Source organism: Taeniopygia guttata, chromosome 20 (assembly GCF_048771995.1).
Source record: "Taeniopygia guttata chromosome 20, bTaeGut7.mat, whole genome shotgun sequence".
In the NCBI taxonomy this organism is placed as follows: Eukaryota; Metazoa; Chordata; class Aves; order Passeriformes; family Estrildidae; genus Taeniopygia; species Taeniopygia guttata.
Window position 1 is genome coordinate 12,968,650 of NC_133045.1, and position 14,987 is coordinate 12,983,636.

Consider the following 14,987-nt stretch of genomic DNA (forward strand, 5'->3'; position numbering starts at 1 on the left):
AAACTTTTTTTTTGACACTGCTGGTTGTGTACACAGTGTACAGAATGTACAAAAATGGGAATTTGTATTTTTTTAGTTGAAAGGAGGGCTTAGGAGTAGAGAGGCCTGGTGTGGGAGAGCTTCCTATTTTCATTTCTTCTTTTGAACTTGTGTTATGAGAGCAATAATTTAGAGAAATTACACTTGGCAGTCAAGGTTTTCTCATCACTTTGCATGTGCTAAGAAAAGTTGCAAGTGTTTAAGTAAATAAAATTAAGCATGATTACTAGATAGTCACTGAGAAAACACTGTATGACAGCTTTTATCTCTAAGAGAACTAAGGTTTTGTTATAAATAAAACTGCTGAAATTATGCATTGAAAACAAATAAGGTTTTGCTTATTTAGATTTTTCTTCTGATAATTTTTTTTTCATAAATACCTTTTCATTTTGCTTTTAAATCCGTTCAGCATTTAGAATGGTTTACATCCTAAGCCACGTTGCTATACTGGATCTACTGATGTCATCTATTGGCTTTTTACATTGAATGTATAAAAGGACAGCTCATCAGAAAGTCAGGGGAATTAATCTATTAGAGATAATCTGAAAGTCTAATCCTTCCAGGGTTCTGCCTGTATCACCTAAAATCAGGTGAATTTATAGGCTGTTCTTCCAGCCCTTTAGTAACACTCTTTGGATTTATTTATTTATTTATTCTGCCCAGAGAGCATCATTCATATCTTATGAAAGAAGAGGAAAGTCCCTGTGACTCACAGAAACACCTTCATTAGTGAAGTTGGAAAGGAGTGCTGGTCAGGATACGCTTCCTCGGGGACATGGTCTCCTGGGAAAATGGCCAGTGTTTAAAAATTTCTTGGAAAAAGATGGAAAACAGATGGAAGCTTTTTCAACACTACTGTTTTGGTATGTAAATTATTTCAGTGCTCCTGAAGAGGTAGAGATTAAAAACTTCAGAACATAGTTAATTAACGGTGATAATCTTAATATAGTTTGCACCATAAATATACCTGGCCTTTAACCCAAGAATAAAAGAGATGTTTGGAAGGGTATCATGGGTGTGGGAGATTTCAATCTTGTTTAGCCTGAGGTTTATCTCAAGAACTGTCTTGGGCCAAGATCTCCTTTCACAGTCTCCTGGTTCATACCACTATAAACGAGGCAAGAATCCGGCCCAAAAATTTTATCAGGTTTAATATCATCATAATTACAAACAGCCCATTACTCTCAGTAATTACACCACAGAGATGGAAGTTTAACTCCATCCTTACTCCAAGATGTTACACTTCTAGTGATGCCTGTGGCACATCCATATGTTCATCCATATATTCCACCCAATATTCCTTAGGACAATGGTGACTTTAAGTCATGTTAAGGACATCCCTTTGGAGCAGAGCCCCTTCAGACAAGGACTAGGAAAAGTAATTTTTCAGGAAGAATTAATAAAGCTGGTTTTGAGAGCTCTCCATACCTGAGAGCCAGGAAGATCCATAATCAAATAACACTCCCAAGGGCTTTTTATAATTTTAGAATTTAATTTCACTCAATTACTCCCTAACCATGAGAAAGTCTTAATAATGTGCTGGTCAAACACTGTCACTGGTTCAGCACAAGGTTTGATAGGTCAAACACGGGCATAATTTCATAAACGTGGCTCAGGGCTCAGTGAGCTCAGTGCCACTGAGAGCTCAGAGCTCAGTTCATTACTCAGGTGCTGCTCACAGCACCTCAGGATTGTTCATCAAGGTCAAATGAGTCACTTGGCACCTCTGCAGGAGATGGAACAATAAAGGCCAGTCCCACCTCCCTTGATGCAACCAGATAAAGGTACTTTCTGCACCACAAACACACCACAGCTCAGAAACCTCTGACCAGGCATTAGGACAAGGCTGTGGGTTGCTATGAAAATACAGTTCTTTTTGGGGTATTTTATTCTGGGGCACTGGAATGCCAAAGATCTCTCAGTATTTTGAAGAGACAAACAATTTGACTTTGCTGTTCTGAACTCTGTAGAATCCATCTAACGAGCTCAGCCCTCTGCCTGCCACGGGCCATGAGCAGCTGCCTTGTAGCAGAAAGTGAGGATTGGTCATTGTTTTATTATTATTGAACACCCTTTATGCTGATAATAAATCACTTTAACAACCTTGTCACTGGAAGGCTCTGACAAACCCACTATTGCACAAACCCACGTTCCACCCTCTCAGTCCAAGAGTTTTGGGGACAGCACTGCCCCAGTTTCAGCTCGCTGGGCTATCTACATCCTTTGACAACACAATCTCCTGGCCAGGAGCTTCCAGGAAGTGCAAAAACCTCCTCGATGCTCATTCCCTGAGGTGCCAAAAGGCCAGGTCTTCAGCTGAGATGAAGCCAGGATTTTCTCAGTAAAACTGCTCTCCAAGAAATCCTTCTCATGGTGCCTTGCTGAGAAGATTTCTCTATTCTCTTCAGTTATCAAAGAAGAATAAATATTAAATAGAATTGGTCAATAGTTTTTAATGTGGTTTCTTTTTATTGCTAGAATATGCTGCTTTGCCCAAACAGATATAGTTGGGAGGGGTGGGACGGCTTCAGTAGATTTTTTTTTTCATTTCAATTATTCTTCTAAAAACAATGGCTTTGAAATGGTCAAAGAAGCTTTCGTTGACATTTTCAGAACTGAATAAAATCTTTATTTGAAGCAGCTTTTAATTTTCAAATATAAATTGACTTATCACCAAAAAAATCTAAAGACACAGAGGAGTGGTTTTCTGTTGTGGTATGGGAAAAACATCTGAAATCTTAAATGGTCTCAAGGTACAATGAACCCATTTTTTTGCTGAATTCTAAGACTAGAAATAAACAGTATATACTTCTGGATTCACTGACAGAACTATGTTTTCCAGAATACACCAACAAACCAAAATCTAATCTACTAACTATGAGAACTATGAGACATATTGACAATATTTGCATTAAAGTGAAATTCCCTTGATTGAAATTAGTGCCAAAACATTCACTGAGCAGAAAAGACTGGTCTGGACATATCACACCCAGCTTTTCTTGGGAGCAGATCTTGCAGAAGGAGCCACTGGGTTGAATCTGATCTGAATTCTACTCTCAGCATCACTTCTGGTTCCTCCACTCCAGCTGACACAACTTCACCTCTAAAAAGTCCAAAGAGAAAATCTTCAATTGTGCCAAGATGATTTCAAGACATTGGAATTAGAACTGGGAAATGGGCCCTTTTTGATTGAGAATGTGACCAAGAACAGAAATTAGGAGAAAGGAAACTACTCCATGTGCCTCTCCAAAGTGAGTGGTGTTTAAATATCTGCTCATCAATGGCTCACTCAAGTAGTGCAAATATGTCTTTTAGTAAAGTATTAACCCTACTAGAAAGGGCTTTCCAACAGAGAAGTGGTCAATCACACTCTGCTCAGATAACACCTCCCTTGGGAGAAGCCCTTAAACACACATCACATCTCCTAGGTAACTGCAGCACTAGATGAGAGCTGTTTTATTAGTTCCCTAATTAAATTTCACAAACTTCATAGCAGTGACAGACTCCTGGTTATCTCTGCTGCAGAAATTCAGATGGGATGCCAGAGGGAAAGGATGGGGCCGCTCCTCTTATTGCCTGCCAAGATTTTGTGCTACCGGTTACACTCGTCAATCTCTATCTGCAGCACTTAAGAGCTATAAAGAATTCATTAAAAGGGCTGAGATTTATTAGAGGCTCCTCAAGCTCATTAAAGATGCTGATGAAATGTGAAACCCTTGAATCCACACGCCATCTAAGAAGAACTAGAGTAGAGCCTACCAAGTGTTGGCAGAGAGGGGGAACAATATATTTTCTGAATTTTTCCCCCCAAAATGAAAATCTAAGCCATAGTGATAATTTTTGTTATCATCGCTAGAAATTATACTTTTCAGCTGTGTCTGCTTCCTCCACCCCCTTCATGAATACAAAATGACAGCAAGATTTAGGTGCTGCACAGCCTGAAAGATGGGAGGGAGATAAGAAATATTAGAATTTGGTATAAAATGTGGGAAAAGCAATAAAAAGGGGGAATTAGAGAACTCAAGTGGCAACTGCTGTGGAAAAAACAACTTCCCTCTCAAAATACCTCCAGTGAAATACTACAATAACTAAAAATATTGAAAACATGTCTGTTTTCCTCCATTTTCTGCAGGAATTTCAACCATTCAAACATTTCAGTTACACTCAATGCTCAGAAGCTTTTAGACTGAACAATACTTTTTATTTTCAACTAAACTTATAATTTTCACTTTTTCCATGAAAAAAAAGATGCATGTACAAAAAAAAAAAAAAAAAAAGAGAAAAAAAAAAGAGAAAGAAAAAGGCAGGTACTTTTTGCAGAATTACTGAAAAAAAATCCCCAAAAACATTTACCTCTGAAAATGCCAGAAAGAAAATAATTGAAAATAATTGAAAGAAAGGAGAGGAAGAAATAGATGAAAGGAAATGTGGAAAATTTTGACCCCATTTGAGCTGTAAAGAGTGATGCAGAGGAGATGCCAGGTGCAGACTTGCCTTTAGTCCATCTCCAAAGCTGAGCACACTCAGCTCGTCCCTCCTGCACATTACTCAGCTCAGTCAATAAAAGCAGATCGAGCCCCAGAAAGGAGAGGAAAAAACCCCAAGCATTGGCAGAGTTTAGCTCAGCAATGACCTCCAGTCCAGCTTGGTGTGAGATATTTTCTACAGGGTCTTGTAAATGCAGCAGCTCTGCCTCAAACAGCTTTTCCTCTGCGTATAAAGCCTGAGATGCCAAAGGCACAGGGAGTTTCTGTGGCCAAATGAAATTAATTCTGTGCACCAGGCCTCCCCCCCAGGGAGGGATTATAGCTCAGGTAATAAGAGAAATTCTCTAACGAGTATGCATGTGAGAAAAAGCAGAGTCTGTGTGCAGGGTGTTGGATTTGGGAGTGCTATCACCCCATGCAGGGGCAGCCCAGCCCATGGTGGCACGTGCAGGGCTGGAGATGAGAATGCAAACAGCAGAGACTTCCCTGAGTGCCAAACGTCTGTGTTTGCTGTATTTTGTATATCTCAGAATGCAAATACGGATGAGAAAATGATGCTTTGCATCTAGATGGAGATTGAAATCTGAGGTTCCCACAGATTTGTTCTCATTCAGGCCATTCTAGAGACATATGGAAATACCCCATAAACTTATGCTGTAACAGGAGAAATGTCAACAGAAACCTTACCAAACACATCAGGAGAACATGAGTCTACAATGCCTTCTTTCCTTAATCCTCCCCCACTTTTATGTTGAAATAAATGCCTATTCCTCTAGGTTTATGTAAATTCTGCTTTTGGTTTGTTGTTTTTTTTTTTAAAGCAATGTCAGCAGAACAAATTACCTCCCTGACCAACACCTAACCTATTTCAGAAGGATTTCTTCTGACCACCAGCAACAACCACAGAGGAGTTCTTTGTGTGTTGAGAGAAGTAACCAAGAGAGCAAAGTTAGGGCTGACCCAAACAGATCAGCACCCAAAAAAACCCAGAAAACTGTAGCTGAGAATCTTAAATTCACAGTGCAGTCAGTGTTGATGTGTGAGATCTCCCTTGGCAAGGCAAACACGTGTCCCTGCAGTCCACACACAGGAACACGTGAAGGGTGCTCCTGCCAAACAAAACCGTAACAAGTTCTTGCAATGCCAGTGACTAAGACTTACCTGAGTTAGATAAGGCAGGGAAACCTAATCTGAACTGAGAACCCACCTAAGGAAGGGATGGTTTGCACTGTTTTGACTGCTGTTTCCAGGTGCAGAGATGCCTGTCCTGTCCCTCTCCCTGCTTTCAGGAGAACTCAGGTGACTGAGTTTCCACAGAGACTCCTCAGTGCCCATCAGTGATGCTGTTCAAAGGGGACACTGAGCAGGAATCAATCAACACTTGGTAAAAACACCTGGGGATCACTCCAGAGCTGGGACACACATCCTGCTGTCCCACCAGGCACACAACACTTGGGTGCAGATGCAGGCACAAGCCACCTGAGGTGTGCCACTGCCCTGCTCTGGCCTGGATCACAGAGCCCAGCAGTCTGTCAGGTGTAGATGCTGATAAATTCCTTAACTCAGACTGCTGCTGGATATGCAACAAGTCACTGCAGAGACTCAGCCCTTCCCAACCATCACACAGAAAGTCAGTGACAAAGGCAGCCCAAAGAGCTCTCATTTTCTAACTGTGCTTAAACTGCAGAAGAACCTTGAGTCCTCATGCTGCAGGGTGGGTGGCTCAGACTCACAGATATTTATGCATGTTTTTTTAAGTGTGCGTGCCTTGCTTGGAAAGAGCGTGATGGAAAAGCCACTGGTTCATCTCCCCGTGTCTCACTGCTGAAGAAAACCAGTGGCACTTCATTAAAGACTCAGCTGAGTTGCACTGGGGACCCAGAAACCCTTAAGCAATCAGGAAAATTGTTTGTGGTTTTGTGCCTTCAAGTAATAGTCGCACCAAAACTTTTATGCACTTCTCTAAAAAGGAGTGGAACTCCAAACCTCCAGGCTCACTTCTCTACAAGGTTCAAGATATTTATGCTCTAGAACCACCTGGAAAAAATTGCCTGCGAGTTACAGCTGTGCTTTCCTCAGGAAAATAGACACCAGCCTTTATCCTGCATTTCTCTTTAGCAATATCAGTGATCTAGGTGAAGACACTGTTATGCCAGCATGGATTAGTTACACAATCACTGCTTGTGGGGGGTGTGGGAAGCTCATGACATCCCTACAACAGAGAGCAAAAAGATAGAGAGGAGGTTTTTTTAATCCACAAGACTCCAAACAGTAATAAATACAGCCAGCTCTGGAGCCCACCAAGCAGGCAGGTGAAAATACATTAACACGAGCATTTACTGTAACAAGTCTCTTTTTTCCCCCTCCAGACATTTCTGCTCATTCAAAATGTGCAGCGATAAATCAAATTAGATCAAATACAACTGTCTGAAAGGAAGCCACACAATAATCAGTTTTGAATTTTCCCACCCTTCTCCCATAAAAAACCCAGTGCAGTATTACAGAAAGTTAATATGTGCATCTTGCCCATTATATCTGGCTTGAAACTGTACAAAATGACATCTGATAGCAGCTTGTATGGACAAGCTCTTATTAAACATAATTACTCAACAAGGTCTATCCTAAATCAGTTAATGATCGGCAACAGACAGAAATTTACTGGTATTCCCTGACTTTGCATGTTATGGGAGTAGTTTTTAATATTAAAAAGTTCATATCATTCCTACTACTCTTTGATTTACTACTGATGAAGTGAAAGTACAATCTGATTACATTAATTGAGCGTGTTGTCAGATTGTCGCTTTTCTCCTTTTTAATTGCCTCCCCTCTCCTTCATTAGCCCCGCCGAGCCACATTTTCAGCCCCACATCCCACTTTGCATGCCTGCTTTTCCCATGTGCAGTGCTACAGAACTGGTTGCTCCCCGAGTTTCCTTCCCCAAGCTGCAGGAGCTCGTTGGGGTAGCAGGGATGGCAGGTGGAGCTCCCTGGGAACACCTACAATGGTTTGTGTTCCCTGCTGCAGGGGCACAGAAATGCAAAAGGAGGAACTTGTCGGAATCTGTGCTATTGATGATTCTGAGATGTAGAAAGTCTCTGTCTGTCAGCCCCGCTGCCAAAGCAGAAGCCATAATTGGTCTGTGCTGTTTCAAGGTTGTTTATTCTGTTTATCTCTAACATGTTCTGCTGCCCTGCCGCAGCTCTGTCCTGCAGGGCAGCGTGTGGGGCTCTGCCCTCAGTGGGATGGTACAAACATTAAATACCACAAACTACCTGTGCTGGATTTACAATAACGTGCCAATATCTGTCACCTACGTTGGACAGTGTGTCCCCAGCCTGAACCAACAGAAAAATGCCAACACCACAGTGAAACATGGAGGGCATGAAGAAGGAGAAAAAGGACAAGGCACACCCAATTTCCTCCATCTTGTCCCCTTTGACCCCTTATCTAGAATCCTAAAATTTTACTTTTGCACCTGTGCCACACTTAATTATTACTGATATCAAACACTCAGAGCTGGTAATTGATCCTGTAAGATTGAAAACTCTTTTCCATGGCCAGAGATCACAGCCAGTGTCTCTGGGGGCTCTGTCCAGGGGGGTTCCTGACCCCTGCCAGGGTCCCAGGGCAGCCAGAGGGAAGCTCTGGATTCCCACAGGAAATCATTAGAAAACACCAAGGGCAGCGTTTCTGAGGCTGTGTGTGATGGTTTGCGCTGTCACAGGGGTTATAGGCTCCTCCTGGATCCAAATGGGAGGAATTAATAATTCCTCATGTGTGTGTGTGTGTGTGTGTGTGTGTGTGCTTCAGCTCCTCTAACACAAAACAGTATAAAAACTGTCTCAGAGCTCTGTGTGGCAATTCAAGGGCTGGTTTTACATTCTCAGGGGTTATTTAGAACTTCTCTTTCCAAACTGCTGAGCAGCTTTTCCCCACTCTGAGGAACACTGTGTGTGTTTTACTGTGATCTTGCTCCTGCAATGTGGGAATCTGTGCAGAGCTGAGCAGCAAAAGGCAGCAGCAGACCCAGGGAAACATTTCACCTCATGCTCTCCTCCTTTCCTCTTTGAATCCCCAAACCACGCAGAAGGAATTCTCAGAGTAATTGAATTTTACTCTAAACTTGCCCAACACAGTCTTAAGTTTCTTGAGACCTCCTTGATTTCCACAAAACGCTGTAATCTGCCTGGGAGTTAATCAAGGGGTTAATTAGTTAGGTAGTCCCCTTACACCCCCGCTCTATTCATTTGTTTTAGGTGAAGTTACACCTAGTTTTAAACTGCCACTGTAGGAGAGTCCCAACTTGTTTTGCTATCAGTTGGCTTTGATAATTTGCCAGGGAGTTAATCCTGCCTGACATGCAGCTCACAAGGTACAGCTCACCTGTGCTTTATCAAAGCAGTTCCCCTCTGCTTCAAGAGTGGGGAGTGCAACCCTGGAAAACACACTCCGTAAATGATTCTGCATGTGCTTTTAAATGCTGGGTTGGTTTTTTTTTTTTCTTTCCCCTTCAGGAGTTTTGTCTCTCACATTACAGCTCTGGCTGTGTTTATAGAGTCACCTTCTGTCCCAGAAATTTGCCATGTTGGACGCAGGCTCCCGGCAGCTGTGGGACTTGGGAGGGTGACTTCATTGAGAACACAAACACATTTGCTGACAGTGTAATTACTCCCTTCCCCAGATTTTTTTTTCCTTGCTTTCTTAAATGCAGGACACCTACAGCCACAATAGCAATATATCACTTGCCTGTAGCACAGCTTTCTTTCCCCTGTAAAGTGTTAATGAAGTTCCTGTCCTTGTTTCTCAGTAATTGTAAAAGCATGTTGGGTAATATACTGGCCACACTTTATTAAAGCACTGGCCACACTTTATTAAACCCTAACAATCCGATCCCGTGCTCCCTGCTAAGGAGACCTAACTCCAGTTTCATTTGGAGTTCATTTCAGCCTGCTCAGATCACACACTTGGTTTTAATTCTGGATCTGAAGACAGCGTGCCCGGCTGCAGCGTTTTCAGCTGGCTCACGTTTGCTGGGGCTGTGTCTGCAAGACTTTCTAACCCAGGGACTGATCCTGGAAGGTGCAGAGGGCACAGGGGGCTCCTGCAGATGCCCAAGGGGACCCTAAGACACTTGTGGGCTGTCGGAATCTGAGGTATTGATGATCCCCAGATTGTAGAAAGTCTCTGTCTGTCAGCCCCACTGCCAAAGCAGAAGCCATAATTGGTCTGTGCTGTTTCAAGGTTGTTTATTCTGTTTATCTCTAACATGTTCTGCTGCCCTGCCGCAGCTCTGTCCTGCAGGGCAGCGTGTGGGGCTCTGCCCTCAGTGGGATGGTACAAACATTAAATACCACAAACTACCTGTGCTGGATTTACAATAACGTGCCAATATCTGTCACCTACGTTGGACAGTGTGTCCCCAGCCTGAACCAACAGAAAAATGCCAACACCACAGTGAAACATGGAGGGCATGAAGAAGGAGAAAAAGGACAAGGCACACCCAATTTCCTCCAGCTTGTCCCCTTTGGACCCCTCATCTAGAATCCTAAAATTTTACTTTTGCACTCGTGCCACACTTAATTATTACTTATATCAAACACTCAGAGGTTGTAATTCACCCTGTAGGATTGAAAACTCTTTTCCATGGACAGAGATCACAGCCAGTGTCTCTGGGGGCTCTGTCCAGGGGGGTTCTGACCCCTGCCAGGGTCCCAGCCCTGCCAGGGCAGCCAGAGGGATGCTCTGGGTTCCCACAGTGGGCCCCTGGGGATGGGTGGCTCCAGGCTGGTGAGGGAGGTCTGTGCAGGATGCTCTGGGGACAGCGTGACTCAGCAAGGCAGTGATTTGGAGGGGACAATGGAGGGGGTGGTGGCAGCTAAATATTTAACAATTATTTCTGTTGAATAATTATTCCAAGTGGCGAGGAGGGGGATGAGTCTCAAGTGCCTGCCTTTTTTTAAAAAAAAATTATTCTCTTTTATTCTTTTGTCATGATCCTAACATGTGAGTCTTGCACAGACAGAGGTGGGTCGAGGTGCAGAAATCCAAGGGCCCATTTGGGTTGTTTTTCTCCCACTGGCACTGCCATGGTAGGAGAATACACCAATATTAGGAGCAGATGTCCCTAGCACTGGTTATCCAGACAACTTGGTTGAGGTCAGTCCAACCACCACCATTTTTCCTGCAGGGAAACTGAGGCACATGATGCCTTTTTGGTGTTGCAGACCTGGAGGTGGAACTTCCCTAATGAACTGCCCTTGAGCCTTCAGTGTGCAAGTCTCTGCCCAAAATAACTACAAATCTGGTGTTGCTGTTAGCCACATAATTTCATCTCTGTGAAGAGTGTAATTTCTTCATTGTCTTTTGTGTCTTTCTACCTCTAAAATCGCCACAAACTCAGTGTGGCAGCACATATCTGTCTGTGCACAGAGAATATCTTGTTATTTATGAGACACATGAGTATATTCTTGTATTATTTATGAGGTAGAGGTAACCAAGCCATCAAACTCTTGGGTGCTATGGCACAAGAAAAGGAGCCTCTTGTTTGAAATCTCAGAAGAAAAGAGCATTATTAGAGATGTAAAGTGCAGCCTGAAGTGGTGTGAACTTGGACAGGCCCATAGAGAGCACATGAGGCAGAACCCCTTGGCCTCTCATCCCGAGGCATCACCTCTACAAATAATGCACAACATTATTTTATGTCTTCCCTGATGACAAGGCTCTTTGATTTTCTGAAGGAAACATCATTGAAAAATGCGTGGTTCCTCCTGCGTGTGATTAAACCATTAAAAGGATGGCCACAGTGTACAGAATCACTCAGAAATGTCATGGCAGACGAGTGCCCAAATACTTCTTTGGCAGAAAGTGATTAGCTCAGCTGGATTTCCTGGTTAAATACAAGGTTAGATAAATACTTGAATAAACTTCTTTCAGCACAGACAGGATTAAGGAGAATGTCTTATTCTTGTGCTGACAAAGTTTTAGCGCTTGCAGACTGATTATATCTTTAATTTAAGATGATTATTTTCCATTTTTGGTGATTCACAAGGGGAAAGATTCCCTCACTGTTTGTGCTGCTCGAGTCATCAGGAAGAGCAATTCCAGCTGCCCCTGGAGCCCACGGGGAGGTGGTGGGTCAGGAGTGGAAGGGTTCAGGTGACCTCTGGTGCTGTTTTGGGGGGATGTCCACCTGGAGAGGTGCAAGGATTGCTGGCAGCTCTCGGATTGGGCAGCCCTGGGCCCTGCTGGACCTCTCCTGGCATTACACTGCCTCCTCCTTTTGCCCATCCCTGTTGTAGGGACGATCTGCTGAGGAGCAGGGAGCCAAACCTCCCACCAGTGGTGCCCCAGATTGTCCAGGCCACGAGCAAACTCACTATTAAAGCACCTTTCTTATTTTAGCTTCTCCTGAGGTTGTGATCCACAAGTAATGCAGCATCTGACAGTGGACTCGAGTGTTACAAAATATTATTAGTACCTAATTTCAAATTAGGTGCCCTGCCATGGCAAAAAAAAAAAAAAAAAAAAAAAAAGGAAATATTTTTGTTCTCAGTGGAATGAGAAAGATGCACGCAACATTTTTATTTTCCTGAACACTCACTGCAAATAGAAATGGAGGTATTTGTGGAAATACTTGTGCAGTGAGTGTGTGTGGTTAATGGGTGCTGGCAAATGAGCAGCAGCACAACAGAGTCACAGAAACACAGAATCACTGAGGTGGGAAAAGACCTCCCAGACCATCGAGTCCAACCTGCGCCTGGTCCCCACCTTGTCACCATCCCAGACCACTGAGTGCCACTTCCAGTTTTTCCCTGGACACTTCCAGGGATGGGGACTCCATGACCTTCCCCAACAGCCCCTTGCAATGCCTGACCCCCCTTTCAGTGAACAAATTCCTCCTGATGTCCAGCCTGAAGCCCCCAAGAGCTCAATGCTGGTTTTTGTCTCTCTCTAATCCCAATGGTCCAACCCAGAGCAGCTGACATGGACAGTCTGGGATGTGAGACAGATCCCTGGTTCTATCCATAATCTTTTAATTTAAAGGTCAGGAATCTACAGTCTGCCCATCAAATGAAAGGTGCCATGAAGGAGAATGCTGGGAAGGCTGCAGGTCAGTTTAAATTTGCTCACAGACAACCCTAGATTGCCATATTTCCCTGGTTTATAGGAGCTGCAATTAAAAAATGTTATAGCCTCAGCATGTAAGGAGTTATTGAGCATCCAAAGATGAAGCCTAAGGTCTAAGTGAGAAATAAAGCAAACACACTGCCATAAAAATAGAAGGCACAGTAGTCTTCCACGTTGCATCTTTGGACAAGATTAATTGGTTTGGCTGCTGTTGTGAAAGCTCCGATACAGCACAAGGCTCCAGCCAACTTCTGAACTCCACGGAGCCACAAAAGGGCTGGGTGCTGAAAATCTTTGAAGAGTGCAACATCAAACCAGCCTCAACTTGAATTTGAGCAACATCCCAAACCAAACCCAAACAATGCTGCTGAGTGAATGATTCAGGGCATTGGTACGACCCTCTACATTTCATGTGGAGCAGTGGGAAGGCTGATGATAAAGTGCAGTGGAATACCTCTTCCCAAGCCAGAGCAGAATCACAGAAAATAAACATGAAAAATGTATTTGTCCCTGGTTAGGCAGATTTAAAACCACCCTTCTTGAGGCAGATATGCTTTGCTGGCCCTGTTTCCTGAATGAAGATCTTCACCAGGGTATTTAAGTTTCTGGCACACACCGATTCTGAATCACAGCCTGACACTGGGAGGGACCTCATGGAAGGCACAACGCCTACTCCTGATACGAAAAAATCCAGAGAGGCAAAGAACCTGGCAGTTTGCTCCTTTGCTTCACCATCTCTCCAATCTCCCAAAGGTTTTAGTCCTTGGACAACCTTTCTTCCAACACAGAAAGCCTTTACAACAACTGAAAATGGGCTCCAGGCCTGCTCCGTGCAGCAGACAGCAACCTGCAGCTCCCAGGTAAAGGGAAATGTTTGGCTGGGAGAATATTTACTTAAAATTGGCACTACTGATATAAGACATTTTTTTCTCCAAGTGCCTTGGGATGTTTGATTAAATGAGAAGTGTTGCAACAAAGCAAACAGTGTTCATAAGAGTGCTAATAATAGCAGTACCTGGAGTCACGGCTCCCATAAATAGAGACCAGCAGGAGATAACTCCATGCATTTACATCAGATCACCAGAATGTATATTTGCCTCAAGCAAAAGTGATATAATGAATATTTTATCATTATCAATGCTTGCAAGCATAGGCCATGTGCAGGGCCTTCAGGAAGATGTGCAGCTTTTCCAGCTGTCAGGAACAACAGAGTGGATGACTGTGCCATGTGGAGGAAGGCAGAGATAACACTCACCTCCTCCCTATTGTCTCAACTGGAAAAGATCAGATCCACTCCTGTGATTATCATCATATTGTGAAGCTACCAAGGATAATGAAACAGCTCACTCAGGAAGTAACACTGTACATTAATCTTTTCTTTCTATATTAATCCTACATCAAAGAGGAGTCTGCCCTGGCTAATTATGAGATTCAGCCCCAGAAGATCACTATTACACCCAGGCTATTCTGACTTTCCTCTCCAAGCCCTTTTCCTTCTGTCAACATCTCTGCTCTGTGAGCTCTTTACTGGAGGGAGGTGATGATGCTGGGCACCTTTCCTGCTGTCACTTGCAAGGATGTGGCACACATTTCAGTGTGGGAACACCGTGTATTTATTGTGTTCTCTGGCTCATTCAGGAACCAAAATTACAGAATGAGGATGGACGAGCAAACAGGGTTTGATCTAAAGGATGGACCTGGAAAGAGTGAAGATGAGTGAGAGGCAGGTGGGTTTGGATGCACCTTTGCATCCTAAGTTTTACTGACCATAGAAAAGAGAACAAAAAGATCGAACAGATTGATTGAAAGACACTCAAATACTGATAGACCAGTTTGTTCTCCCAGAGTCCCTAATTCCCAGGTAAGCCATCCTGCCAGCACACCACAGGGTTTCCTTGAGCCTACCAACAGGCCAGCAGAGGAGGATTTCTCCTTATGGAAATTCTGTCTGGGTTTTCCAGATGCAGTGATGGTGCACTTGGCAGCCAAGTGACGGAAAGGGTTATTTTAGCCTTAAAACTTCCCTTAGTTCTGCACTCATTGACAGTTTTGATATGACCAGGCCCTAAACTGTTCTTACTTTAAGAGTGACTGCTGTAATGCAGTGAAGGAAGAAAGAAATAAGATTTATTTGACCTGAGGCTCAAGCTCTCTTGTTTTAGCAAGTCCCAATCAATGTAAAATACCATGGGTTTTCTGATTTTTCCACTACTTTAACTTTCCTCCTCACATACAGTTTTTTCTTTCCTCCCTCCCCTCCCATCCCTCTTGCCTCTTTTCTTCTTCATTTTCATATTTCTCTCCAGGTTTTTCTTTCCACTGCCTATTTCTGCC